The sequence below is a fragment of the Etheostoma spectabile genome, unplaced genomic scaffold (genome assembly GCF_008692095.1).
Source record: "Etheostoma spectabile isolate EspeVRDwgs_2016 unplaced genomic scaffold, UIUC_Espe_1.0 scaffold285, whole genome shotgun sequence".
NCBI lineage: Eukaryota > Metazoa > Chordata > Actinopteri > Perciformes > Percidae > Etheostoma > Etheostoma spectabile.
The window spans coordinates 1,001,115-1,015,169 of NW_022605579.1; the positions used below are offsets into that span (position 1 = coordinate 1,001,115).

Here is a 14,055-nt window from a genome sequence, read left to right on the forward strand (position 1 = left end):
TATAGAAACTTTTTGGAAAGGGGTCAGATTTGACCCGAAGACAACAGGAAGGTTAAGGTCCTAGTATCCAGAGTAACGTAAACTTTACCCTGCGATTAGGGATGTCCCGATCCCGATCTCGAGATCGGATCGGCCCGATCTTTTCCTATTTTCCCGTGATCGGAGCTCGGCTACATTACCTGACAAGTCGCGCCGATCTTTACGTCCCCGCTAGTTACGGTTGACGGTAGTTGCGCAATACAAACCTCCGCGGCGGAGCAAAGCAAGCATGGCAGAAGAGTGGAAGTATTTTACTCTTGCGAGTGAAGACTGTCCAAAAGCTGTCCTAAATCACAGAAAGGTTGGTCGAATGTATTGCTCTTGACAACAGCCCATCTCAGTAGTTGAGAATGTCGGACTAACTCGTCTTCTGGAAGTTTTGGACCCGCTCTACGCTCTGCCATCGAGACACTACATTGCAGACACAGCGATACCACAGCTGTACAGCAAAGTAAAACAAACGATACAAAGTAAGTGAACCGCAACGTTGTTGTTAGTTTCACTACGGATATTGGAGCGCAGAGGTTTGCCCGATGTCCCTACTGAGCCTCACGGCGCACTGGGTTGATCCCGAGATTCTGATTTAAAGCGTGCCGTGCGCATGCTCATCAGTTCCGCGGGGCTCATACAGCAGAACAGTCTATTTGTCAATATGTTTACACCATATTTAAGATGAGCAAGTGCATTTCATATTTGTCAGTGGTCAGTGCACTTTTTTTATTGATTATGGCAGCCATGTAAGCACTTACAAGCTAAAAGTGGATCTTGGATAGCACTTTCTTTTTGATAATACTGTACCAAGTCAGTGTTTTTTTTTTACTTTGTCTAAAATATAAAATTGAAGCTGACCTTTAATTCTGGGTAAGATTTTTTCATTTCATGGGATTTACAATAATAGTAATGGTTTTTGATAAAATATTGTCTAATAAAAAGTTGGGTTACTTGCTCAAAATATATTTGAGTTTGATCAATTTCAATATTAAAGGCAAAATATGGATCGGGACTCGAAATCGGATCGGATTTGAGGTTAAAAGATCGGATAAGGATCGGAGGCCTAAAATGCTGATCGGGACATCCCTACCTGCGATCGTCCTTATGCAGACCAGTTCACAAGCAGCGCTCCCAACAGTAAGCAAGATAATGGGAGCAGAAGAAAAAGTGATTTCTACTTTGCCGGTCTCTGTTACTCACATACGTTGTCCTTTGATGCCGCCATGGTGACAAAATGTCCAACAGAGCCCGTTTGTAGTCCACCAGTACACCTAGTTTAGCATTAGCTTGTAGCAGGATCAGGCCAGGGTGAGGAGAGAAGGAAAACTACAAAAGGTACTTCTGTAAAACTGTAAGCCAGTTGGCTATATTAGCCCTCATACATAACCTGGACTATGGTCATAACAGCTACATCTTACATCTTATTCCCTCTTACATAATGTTCTTATTCTTATTCAGTCAGTGAGTTTATGGGTTATTATTTTTACATTTTATAGTCATAGTCAATCATTTATCACGATTTACTGTAGGCCTACTGTTCTTTCCCTGCACTGGTCACTTTTTCACTTGTTCAGTTTTGCACTATCCTCATGACACACAGTCTACCATAGTATCTCACCTTATCATGGTCATTGCATTTCTGTGAGTGATTTTTATTTTTATGTATGTGTGATAAATGTTGAGTATATGTGTTTGTTGTACCATGGTTGTCATGCTACTGGATGCCTACAATTTCCATCGGGATGAAGAAAGTATCTATCTATCTATCTATCTATCTATCTATCTATCTATCTATGGTGTCTACGAACTAAATCTTCACAGAAATAACAGCATTTTGTACCTAACTACTGCTTGCCTTCTCTCTCCCAGGTGCTAAACATCACAAGAGCATTGTGACTCTTACTGTAAATGTCCTGCTAAGTGTGAATGAACCCTTAAGCAGTGGTTGATTTAAGTACTTTTACTTAGGTACTGTCCTTAAGGACAAGTTTGAGTCTTTCCATGCCACTTTCTACTTCTACTTCGTTACATTTCAGAGAGAATATTGTACTTTTTACTCCACTGCATTCATCTCACAGCTTTAGTTACTTTACAAATTAAGATTTTTACCCTTAAAACACATGTAGTTTATAAAATTTGATGTATTTGATGTATGATAATTACTAAGATTAGACCATGTTTCCAGTTTCTAAAATGTCAGGATTTTTCAGCATTGAGTACTTTTACTTTAAATACTTTAAGTACATTTTCCTGATGGTACTAGCATAATTGTACTTAAGTAACATTTTCAAAGCAGGACTAACTTGTAACACAGTACTTTCACTTTTCACTCAAAAAAAGGATCTGATTACTTCTTCCACCCCTGATCATGAAGAACAATAAGGTAAGTCACCTGTGTCTGAACGACATAAAGCATCACTTTAACAACACATGAAGTCAGAAATATTGCATATTTCATGTCTGAAAATCTTCATACCCGCAATTGCATGACCACAGACGGAGGCTGTTAACTCTCCACTGGTCTGTTGCAGTGGTTGGTAATCGGCCCCTTTTTACAAGACTCATATTAACAGGTTTATCCGCCTTGGCTGGCTGAGCGTACATTATGCAAATTTTCCATGCATAGTATGCACAAGGATGAAGGTTAAACCCATGGATCCCTGTTACAGGGCTCCATCTGTGTTCATAGAACCAGAATCATAACACATAATCATTGTGTCCTCTACTTACTTCCCTGCGTTAAGCAATAGTGTCGTAATTAGTAAATGTGCGTGACACTTTCAGGGGAATCAAAGTATATATTTAAGAGAGATGGAGAGTCGCATGGAAGTTCCTCAGGCACTGTTAAGGAAATAACATAATCCTTTATTTAATCAGGCATAGACCTTTGCACAAAAACACCACACACACACACACACACACTAGGATTTATCCTTCAGGGAGTACAGGCGGGGTGATTTAATGACAGCAAAATACTGAAATTAAAAAGCTGACATTGAATATCTTGAGATACAGCTGTGTTTAAATCCTACTGTAAATCTATAAGATAATAATTCAAATGTTGTTGACTTGTATTTTCATGTCTTTGTTCCTGTGGGCATAATTCATTTAGGGACGAATCAAAGCAGAATACAAACCACTCTCTGTGATGTTAAACCAGCAGGTGTTTAACAAAAAGCCCTCTCAAAACTAAAAGTCACTGCGTATGTGTGTGTGTGTGTGTGTGTGTGTGTGTGTGTGTGATGTTGTGGAGTCTACGAAGCCGAAACTAAGCTCTGTAGCAAGGCCCCATGTCTCCTTTCACCATGTCAAGCATGCGCACACACGCCACACACGTGTACACAACACACAACACACACACCACCCCACCACGCACCACACGCACACACACCCGCACACACACAACACACGTGTATACACACACACACACACACACACACAGACGCACGCACCACACACACACACCACACCCACACCACACAGCCACGCCCACCCCAGCACCACACCCGCACGCACACACGCACGCATGCACACACACCCTCTCTGTGTAAGAAGAGTGGCAGGGGTATGTTGGTTGCCTTAGAAACAATTCGGTCCAGCTAATTATTACTGTAACTGTCTCTGTACACCCCACCTATAATAGAAATGGATCATAAATTGTAATCACTGAGTGGCAGCCGTCTGTTGTGCTGGGGCTGCCTGCTCACTGCTGCCACCCATTGGTCGCCAGAGGAAGTGCAGCGGTGTGGAGCTGCTGGTAACTGCGGCTTCACTCCTCTTTCTCATTGCACTGCCCTCGCCTGAACACACTCCAAAAAAAAAAGACAATGTTGATTTTTTTTTTTGTTTGGTTTCCCCTATTTTTAGTAAATCATTTTCACTGCAAATGTCAAACCCGGATGACAATAACAATCATTTAAAAACATAAATGGCAGAATGGAAATATGGCATCATGCTGAATCTGTTTAAATATTTACAAAGGCCTATTCCCATGGCCCATTCCTAAGTAATCAAAAAACAATTAAATATTCTTTCCCGGTTGAAAGTCGCTTTTTTGTTTGTTTGTTTTTAAAACAAAATAATTCAGTGCCTTATAAAGAAGTAGTCTGGGGTTGAGTAGTAATTGCAAAGTGAGCGCCCTACTTTTTCTCTCCCCCTTTGTGAGAACTGGGAAGGAACAACCAAAAAATGAAAAACAAGGGGGGGAAAAATGAATAAACAAACAGAAAAAAGTAGATTAAAGTAGCATTAAGGATATACACCAGCAGCCAAAGGAAATAAGATAATTGCCAGCTGTGTATTTATCATGTCCTTTGTTTATCATTTTCCGGGAAAATGATGAGTTTCAGGCCCTCAGTTCGATAGCTGTAGCATGCAGTTTTGTGTGGCAGACAACTTTTATTAACAGGAGACATTGGTTGGCAGTTTCTTTCTCTGCCCCCCCCCCCGTTGCATTTCAAACTTGAAGCTATTCATCACATTCAAGCCATCATAGCAAAAACCTGCCTTTACGTTACCTGCTAAACAGCCGATTTTAATTCAGCCTGTTTCCTATGAAGTGTTTTCTGATAGGAGACGAGTGTGCAACGGAGGTCTTCGCCACACCGCCAATTACTGACGAGACGCAACCGCCTTAAATCAGCTCCCATTTATAAACATGACTTCAACCGCGGCGGTCAGATTACTGTAAAAACAGCAGGTTTAAAAAGCCAATGCTCGACAGAAATTCCGGTTTCGTATCTGGTGTCGACTCCGCTCACCTCCTCGGGTTTGAAAATGAGACGCCGCAGCGTTTTGCTTCCTGCAGCCGAGTGCGGATGAGCGGCAAAGTTTTCAGGCTGTTCAAATGACCTCAGCATTATGATTGTAACTCTGCAGACAGCTTGGCAATAAAAAAAAACAAAAAACCTTTTAATCATCAATTGTTTCCGCTGAAAATCCCAGTCCGTTTTTGTTTTTCAAAGGGACGAGACGGTGTCACACACGGAGAGCGCGCACACACACCGACACAATCAGACGCCGAATCGCTTTCAAAACCGAGGGAAAAAGGGGAAACGTCTTCTATCCGGTTACTGAACAACTTTAAATGACACCGTCTCACAACTTCATTTCAAAAGAGAAGATGTGGCTGTTTCAGGTGGGGGGGCCTTTGAAAAGTTGACGCCACCTCGTGTCATCGGTTTACGGCCAGGGCTTTCTCTCGTGGCACGCAACGCAAATCACAGGTGGGCTTCCTCATTAGGTGCTATTGACAGGCCACATAAAACAGAATCTGTCGCTCCTCCAAAAGGGGCCCTTTTGGTCTCCCCCCCCTTCCCCTTCTGCTCTCTCTCCTCCACATCCCCTCGTCTCTCTTCTTTTCTCTCCATGCATATTTCAGATCAGGGATGGATGTCAGCCCCGTGCGTGGGAATTATTAATCTCAGGTTCTGTACTTGTGCTGAGCTGTTTAAGGATTCACACTAACAAAGGGCAGCGGAGTCACGCAACGGGGCTGACAAGGCCCTGTCTTTCTATCTCCATACCTCCACCTGTCTGCTGCCTCTCCTCCTCCACACACACACACACACACACTTTCTTTGTATGTTTCTCTCACTCCTTGCCTCCGTCTCTCTCTCCAGCTGACCTTTGGAGCCGCTTAGGTTCACAAAACACCTCCAAACAGCTCCTCTCTAATGGCCCGCTACTCAAACAATCGGTAGAACGACCTGACGAAGATGATTGATCTCTGACAAGCGGCTCGATGCATTCCTATGAGTCATTAGATCAAGGCTGGACGGAGCGAGAGATAGAGAGAAGCGAGAGATAGAAAATGAGAGAGAGAGAGTGAGAGAGAGAGAGAGACCTATCGGAGAATTGGTACAGCTGTGTGTACAACCAGACCAGGCATTTATCTAATGTCAAAGACGTGCAGACAACCTTTCGTCTGAGTTTGATGTTGGAGGAGCTTTGGAATGACAACAGCATTCACATCAGCAGGCTTGGGCCTACAGTATGCACACACATTCACACACACACACACATTTATTCTCGCAGAATTAAAGGCACTCATGTATGTGCTCAAATGAAATGAGTCTCTAAGAAGAGAAAAGACACATACGCACGAGCAGTCAGCACTAAAACAGTATCAGTGGAGCAGCTCAGCGCTGTGGAAAAGAGAAATGTCTTCTTTAAAGATCCTCTTGTTGTGTTGTCGCACTGGGAGATAAGGACGGATTAGGCTGAGAGACGCTCTGAGCTGAGACACGCAAACATGCTGTTGAACATGGAAGTGAAGCACAAGAAACTCTGTCCCCAACCAATCGACACACACACACACACACACAAACACACACACAAACACGGAGCTATACAGTATAGAAGCTCACTTTTAGATGGGTGAGCACTAGAGCTTCCAGCTCTAAGTCAATTAGTCGACTAATCGCTCGTTTTGGTCTTAGTTGACTAAGATTTTTTCTTTTTCAAGTCAATTAGTTATTTTTTATGTTTTTTTTCATGCTGAATGACTTATTTCCAAGAAAAGGAGGAGAATTTATCTGGTAGACAAACGACTATAAGCGGCGCTCTTGCATGATTCTTTGTGAAAAAAATCTGTCTTGATTTCATCAGCTAATCGAGGAAATAATTTCTTTCAATCGAGGACAGCCCTAGTCAAACCAGAGGTCTGTCTCCTCCACACATCCATTCAGGGATGGGAGAAAATGCTTATTTGCATTTCTTTAAACCAATCAGTGACAATGACAGCGGCTCTGCAAACTAGTCCCTGGGAGGAACTTGTTGGTGGAACGTTTGCACCCCAAAAAAAGAAAACATCATAACAGTATTAAATTAACTGTTAAATTAAAATTAAAAAATTAAATTAACTACACAATACATTAACGTGAGCTACCGTAATTCCTCAAGCCGTGGCCTTTATTCACCTGAACCGCAGAAGGTACCCGGCTTTTATTTGAAGCAGGCTTTTATAAGAGGCGGGCCTTTATTTCTAATTTCATCTGTTTGATAAGCATAATTGCTTTAAATGAGAAGCCATAGTGTTCCAGTGGACAGAGAAAATTCTTTTTTTAAGAAACATTTGCAAAAATATCCCCATATACAACAACAGCCAGAAGGGCGACAGAGCAATTTGGGTCAGAAATCCTCAAACACCACCACGGTGTCAATTTGAACCCTTTAAATGTACCGGGTATTTATTTCAAATACAGGTACTACAGTAATGCTGGTAGATTACCATAAGAACATACACCAGTATCTGATTAATGTAACAGACGGTAACTAGCTAGCTTCGTTTCTAGCTCCAGCCTAACTCTTTTCCTGCCACCTCCAGCTAGCTAGCTTCGCTTCTAGCTCCAGGCTAACTCTTTTCCTCCCACCTCCAGCTAGCTAGCTTTGTTTCTAGCTCCAGGCTAACTCTTTTCCTCCCACCTCCAACAGCTAGCTTTGTTTCTAGCTCCAGGCTAACTCTTTACCTCCCACCTCCAAATAGCTAGCTTTGTTTCTAGCTCCAGGCTAACTCTTTACCTCCCACCTCCAAATAGCTAGCTTTGTTTCTAGCTCCAGGCTAACTCTTTACCTCCCACCTCCAAATAGCTAGCTTTGTTTCTAGCTCCAGGCTAACTCTTTACCTCCCACCTCCAAATAGCTAGCTTTGTTTCTAGCTGCAGGCTAACTCTTTTCCTCCCACCTCCAGCTAGTGTAAGAAATTCATAACTTAAATCGCGTTCGTTCGGATTTCTGAGGAAAAGGAGGCTGGGGGTCAAATTGAGAATTGGGAAGGTTTAATGCAACAGCCTGATGAAGATGATAAGACAAAGACAATCAGACAAAACAAACACAATAACACTGCAGCTGACAGGGACTGATCCACGCTCCTCCTGACGGAGTCACATGGAGCAGTCCTGAATAATCTGTAAACAAGCTCTTCGAGATAACTGCGACCTGCCTGGAAAGTGGACGAGAGCAGGCGCAGCAGCGGGGGCGGTGACTAAAAGCTGCGGTAAAGTCGACCAGTTCCAGCCGCCTTCAGGCTGGACAGGAAGTGATTGAAACACTGGTGCGATTTACGATTTAATAAAATATAATCAGACCACATACCAGCTGGTAACGTCTCCAGTTGTTTTTAATTAGACAGAGTAGCTGTCAAAGTGCTCTACATGCGACCTGTTGCTGATTTAATTAACAACACACTGTAGATCCGTGATATTACGGATTTAGTCTCTTGAAGTCTCATTCTAAACTTAACTATCAGCCTCACACGATGTGTTATGTACGAATAAGTCTTTAATCAGACAAATAGCAATTAAAAATCCCCCGATTCAAAAACATACAAGTTTTATATAAAACGTCATCATGTTGTAAACCTATCAGGTGTTAAATCAGCTGAGAAGCCGCGTTTCCCAGCATGCTCTGGGTCCGCCTGGCTCTTGCAGTCGGTGAAAGCAACTGCGCCGCCTGCGTCTCAGAACTGCGGCCGCCTTGCTCTCGTGAGATTTCCGTTGCCTACGTGTGCATGACGTCGAGCAAGTCGGGATCAAGTCGGACACAAATCTAACGGCATGCGACGGGCGCCGATCGCCGGTGATCGATTCTGCGCAGACCTGGCTCATCTCGAACGAGCCTACACTCTCATTTATGCCGTGTACCTGGGGGCGGTTCCTTTTCACCTGGTGCTTTCAATTCCATTCTCATTGGTCCGCTGTTGTCATGACAACATGCCGTACATCTTTCCTGTGCAATGAGAACTGACCTGCCTTCAAACACTGCACCTTTGGGGGTCGTTTTGGTTACAGAACAGAGGTTCTGTTGTGTAAATGTGAAACTCTGACATCAAAGTAGTCCAATCAACATTGTATTGTTTTAGCCTAGACTAAAACCCCAGGGGACAGGAGACAGAGAGGACCACCTTTGTTGCATAGCAGGAAGCCCCTTTCCATAAGTTAATTGCCAGACTTGACCTGATCAATACTTTACAGTCAGAGAAACGGGGGGGGGGGGGGGGGGGGGGGGGGGGGAGGTGAGGAACAAATGGCCATCTTGCCTTCTTCACAGACATATGAATATTAATCCCATCCTGGCTGCATAATACACAGTTTATAACTTTTTATAACTCAACACTAGCTAGCTTCATTTCTAGCTCCAGGCTAACTCTTCTCCTCCCACCTCCAGCTAGCTAGCTTCATTTCTAGCTCCAGGCTAACTCTTTTTTTTTTTGGCTAATCTCGTCAGCTCATCCTTCTGTTTCTTCCAGTATCGGATCCTCCTGGTGTCAATGTCGAAATGTCTTGCAGCTTTTTCACCCGAGTTTTCCTCCACATACTTAAAAACTCTTTTTGTTTTGTTGTTGAAAAGTCCGTCATTCTCTGCTGTCACTAAATGAGACCTGTGTTACATCCGATGTAGCTGCTGTCATCTAGTGGCACCTGTATGTTACTACACACTAACCTCGGCTGAGTAACACATACAGCCGCACTGGCTAAAATAGGACAATACTTTACATGAGTACTGTAATCCAGAAAAACAAATTCAATTATAGAAATAGATTTTATGATAAACTTGAATGCACATTATATAAAAGGCACTAAGGAGATTATCCACACTAATCTTTCCCCGGCCTTGATTTGAGGCCGGCCTTTATTTGTCTGTGTTGACCACTCCCCCGGCCACTATCAGAGGCCCGGCTCTTAATTGACTACCGTTCTTTATTTGGGGAATTACGGTATTTAAATTAGCTGATATATGGTTTAAACTTATATGCTCCTACTAGTGTATAGCCGTGTGTACTTCATCAACAGTAATCCCACTAATCGGACTAAATTAGAGAGGAAATGCCATAAACATATTCTTTGTAAATCATTACAATCATTCCCTGAAAGAACCAAGCAAGCCCGCCTGGTTGCACGATCTAATGTTCTTTAAAATATGCCAATTTGCCAACGGAACATCCGGTTTTGCAATCATTCTGGAAATGTACTGTACATTGACTCAAGTCCAAATCTGAACTTATTTTTTGACCAAAATCTCCAGTATTCTGAATAATAAACAAGCTCTGGTTCAAAAATATTACTGAAATTGAAAATGACAGAATAAGATTAAGAAATTGCTGTAATTCACTACCTGTAAATGCATTTTTGGTTTTGTGGTCTCTCATGTCCTGTGATATAATATTACGGATATTGTTGATATATGAATGAAAGATAAACTGGGAGAATGTGACTCTTGAAATTGACATGCAGCAAAGTCAACAGCCAGGTTTCATTTTGGCCTGTCATCAAATTACTCCCGTAATTAACATGAATTAGCGACAGCTGATATGATCTACCGCTGCCGATGTTTGACATTTTAAAACGGTAAAAGGGACAGTCGGCACCGGCTGAAAAGGAGACGCTGCAAATGTGTTTTGTACACTGCTCTTTGCTAATAACAATTAGCATCAGAGCTTAGCGAATCCGTGTATTTTGCCAAGCTGGGTTGTCGGAACACGCTCAATCACCGGTGCGACCAAATCATGTTTTGCAATGATACAATCTCATTTTCATGCATCTTGCATATGCAGTGAAAGGCTGCACTGTAGAACTGGCTGGTCATAAAGGAGAGGAGCGCTGCAACACTAACAGGCTGAGATGGGCAACAAAACAGCAGAGAAAAGATCGGATTTTGATTTATTTCAGAAGATAAAGATCCATTAAAATACGCCCAGACTGGCCCTGATACCGATCCTTAGGGAGATCTCTACATTGAACATAATCTGGGGTTTTACAGAGTGGTCCAATATGGATATTCTTGTCTGACAATAGGGTTGGACCTCACTGTCCTCAAACTATGTAGCATCTAACTCTAAATTTGAAAAGCTGTGAGTAATACTGAAAAAGTGATCTGTCCTAAGAAGTTGACTTCAGATCTAGATCTAATGCACAGGGCTGGTTCCAGCTGTCTTGAGTGCTTTGTATTAATATCAGCCGCTCCACTGTTCACGTCTTTATGTGGTTCTGCTCTAGGCGTCATTAGACAGCAAGTATCTTTCACAAAAAAGCATTTCTACTGAGAAACATGTGTGAGAAACACGAAGACACAGTACATATGGACATGCAAAGACATGTGTATACCCGAACTGTTGTGAAAATAGTTATCAAAGGCAGAAATATGAGAGGAGAGGAGAACAACTGATACAAGTAGGTGAAAGAGTCAAGGCTGTAATTCCCTCCATCTCTCCATTAGCGATCTCTAAAAGTTGATCTGAAGGGACAGGGTGTGTCGTAGCTCTTGGTCCTGATCCAGCCACTTTCGCCTTGATCTTTTCCACGGAGGACTATTATCGTGACTCACACTTTTTATCACATAGCCACAGTGACATGAAACTAAAAGGGACAGCTGGGTAGACCAAGAATGTCCCAAAAATCACAAATATGTCTGAAGCAGGCCGGGTGAGTGATTATTGGTGGGGTGGAGGACGGGGATGATGATACTGTGTGTGTGTGTGTGTGTGTGTGTGTGTTTTGTTTGCGGAAGGGGGGGATTAGAGGAAAACTGACAAGCTGCCTATTCGATGCCCTTTTCTTAACTCCAGTCACTTAAACTATGTCTCCGGTCCCCCCCCCCCCAGTCTGAGATTTCTCAGACAAAATCGCGGACATTTTCCAGCTCAGAAGCGTATTTACCTCCAAAACGCGTCATGTTTTTACTTTTGTAAACTTAAAACGGGGACACTAGACCTAGAGCGTCCCCCCAGTTCTGACGCTAGAACCCCCCCCCTGCTGCTACTCCATACTCCACTACACCTCAGAGGGAATGTTTCAAGATAGAAAGTCCTAATATTTCAAGATAAAAAGTCTTAATATTTCAAAATAGAAAGTCCTAATAGTCCTAATATTTCAAGATAGAAAGTCTTATATTTCAAGATAGAAAGTCTCAATATTTCATAATTTTAATGTTTACTGAACTACTGACAGCTTTTGCTTTATTGCTCAAGGCTTTTTCTGCAACAGCTCATTGAGATCATACATAAAAAACTATTGAGGACATATTTTCCTTGACGTGATGCAGTATAACGAGATCGCTCCAGTCGGCAGAAACAAGCTACAATGTAAGTTAATAGGATATTGTCCACTTGTATTTACGTTCATAAAAGTGCTGTTTTGCTGCTAACAGCCTCAGATTAATATTCTAAGTGCTGACACCATTTGGAAAGGATTTTCTAAGGAGGTCGACCTTTCTGTTAAGATTAATCCTTTTTAAACATAAAAGTCTGCGAAATTGCGTTCGCATAACCCACCAGACCCATGTAAATAATCAGTGATTTTAGCATCGTAAAACACGGCTTCTAAACCTCTCTGAGCACCGCGGCTCTGGCTGCCTGGAGCCTCGTCTGTAGGGGAGCGACTATCGGCTCTGTTTTGTCAGTATTTTCTTTCTTTCATTCCAAATATTCGGGTCTGTCAGTCACAGTGAAAACCGGGGACATTTCCGGGGACAGATCCAGCCGGGGAAAGGTTGCCAAAATCGGGGACTGTCCCCGGAAACCGGGGACGTCTGGTCACCCTAACCTGGAGTCTGTGACACGTGGCTCGTCCAATCCACTACAACCATATTCTGACTGAACACTCATGCCAGACAACTTCCTGCTATCATCGCTGTCATTAGGCTCCATAATCCACTGCACATGTGGTGGAAAAACATATTAACGCCAGTCGCTGGCGGATAAAAACAGCTGGGACAGGGATGAATGAGCAAGGAATAAGATGCTTGATTGAAATGAATACAGTGAAGGATCCAACTGCAGACCAGGCAGACAGACAGATACACAGATAGATAGATAGATAGATAGATAGATAGATAGATAGATAGATAGATAGATAGATAGATAGATAGAGGACAGAAGGGAAGTTTCAAGGAGAGGAGGCTCAAAAGAGCAGAAGGAGAGAGCAGCAGACAAAGGGGAAAGAAGGATAAATGAGCGTGAATAGAAAGAGTGAATAATGGAGCGAAGGGGAGAAAAATGAGGTGGAAAAAATAGAGGGGGAGGCCAGATTGAGAGGAGGAGTGAAGGGAGAAGGAGGGGAGACAATGTAGCTGGAAAGGGGATGAAGACAGAGATAAGAAAGACAATGTGGAGAGAGAGAGAGAGAGAGAGAGAGAGAGAGGATGAGAGAGGTATCTTTGTATCTATCATTGTCTCTATCTGTATCAGATTAGGATGAAATCCACACTCCCTTGATGGTGTGTGTCTCTTTAACAAGACCCAGGCGAGACTACATTTAACGGTACAGCAAATTTATTCCGTTTACCTTTGCAAAAGAAATTGTCTCACTGTTTTCCTAATCGACATCTTCAACTGTCTTGCGCTCATAGCAATCCGTCTTTTTCCATCCATTCTCTGTTAGTTACACTGGGCTGTTGCTGTTTATACATCAAAAGGAGAACCAAAATATGGATCAGATACCAACACAAAAAAATCTGGATAGCTCACCTGGAAGAGCGAGCACCCATATATAGAGGTTTACTTCAATGCAGTGGATGCGGGTTCGACTCCAACTTGCGGCCCTTTGCGGCATGTCATTCCCCCCCCCCTCTCTCCCCTTTCATGTCTTCAGCTACCCTATAAAAATGGAGACCTGAAATGGCCCAAAAACTTAAAGAAAAAAATCATCTTTCAGCGTCTGTATGGAAACACCTGGCCGAGCTCAACCGCTGTGCTGTAAAATAATGTAGAATTACGAGCGATTATGATAGCAAGAAGTATAAAAGACCAAAAATCTGTGTAAGGAGGTCTGTGTAAGGAGGTGGATGGAAAAAGTGACCCGTCCAAACGTGGCTAAAAATGATGCCAATGGGCACAAACAGACACTAAAGGAGACTTTTGAAGTCAATAACAAACTGACAAAACGTCGCTTTTTGACGTACAGGGAATGTGTTGCCAGTGCTGTGTCTCAATTTGCGTACTTTTGTACTTACATTTACACTATTTTAAGTGCAATGTGCATCTGCACTGAGAAGTACAGCAAAATGATGTGCACACAGTAACTGCACTCA

At 42.7% G+C, this 14,055-nt stretch overlaps 1 long non-coding RNA gene across 1 annotated transcript in view; it reads left to right on the forward strand.

Annotated features, from left to right (window-relative positions):
* The window catches only part of LOC116686031 (uncharacterized), a 15,872-nt gene extending 9,327 nt beyond the window's left edge, over positions 1–6,545 (forward strand). The window contains exon 3 of the long non-coding RNA XR_004331131.1: positions 6,429–6,545. This is a non-coding gene — a long non-coding RNA (uncharacterized LOC116686031). The remainder of the gene's footprint in view (positions 1–6,428) is intronic.
* The last annotated feature ends 7,510 nt before the right edge of the window (positions 6,546–14,055 follow it).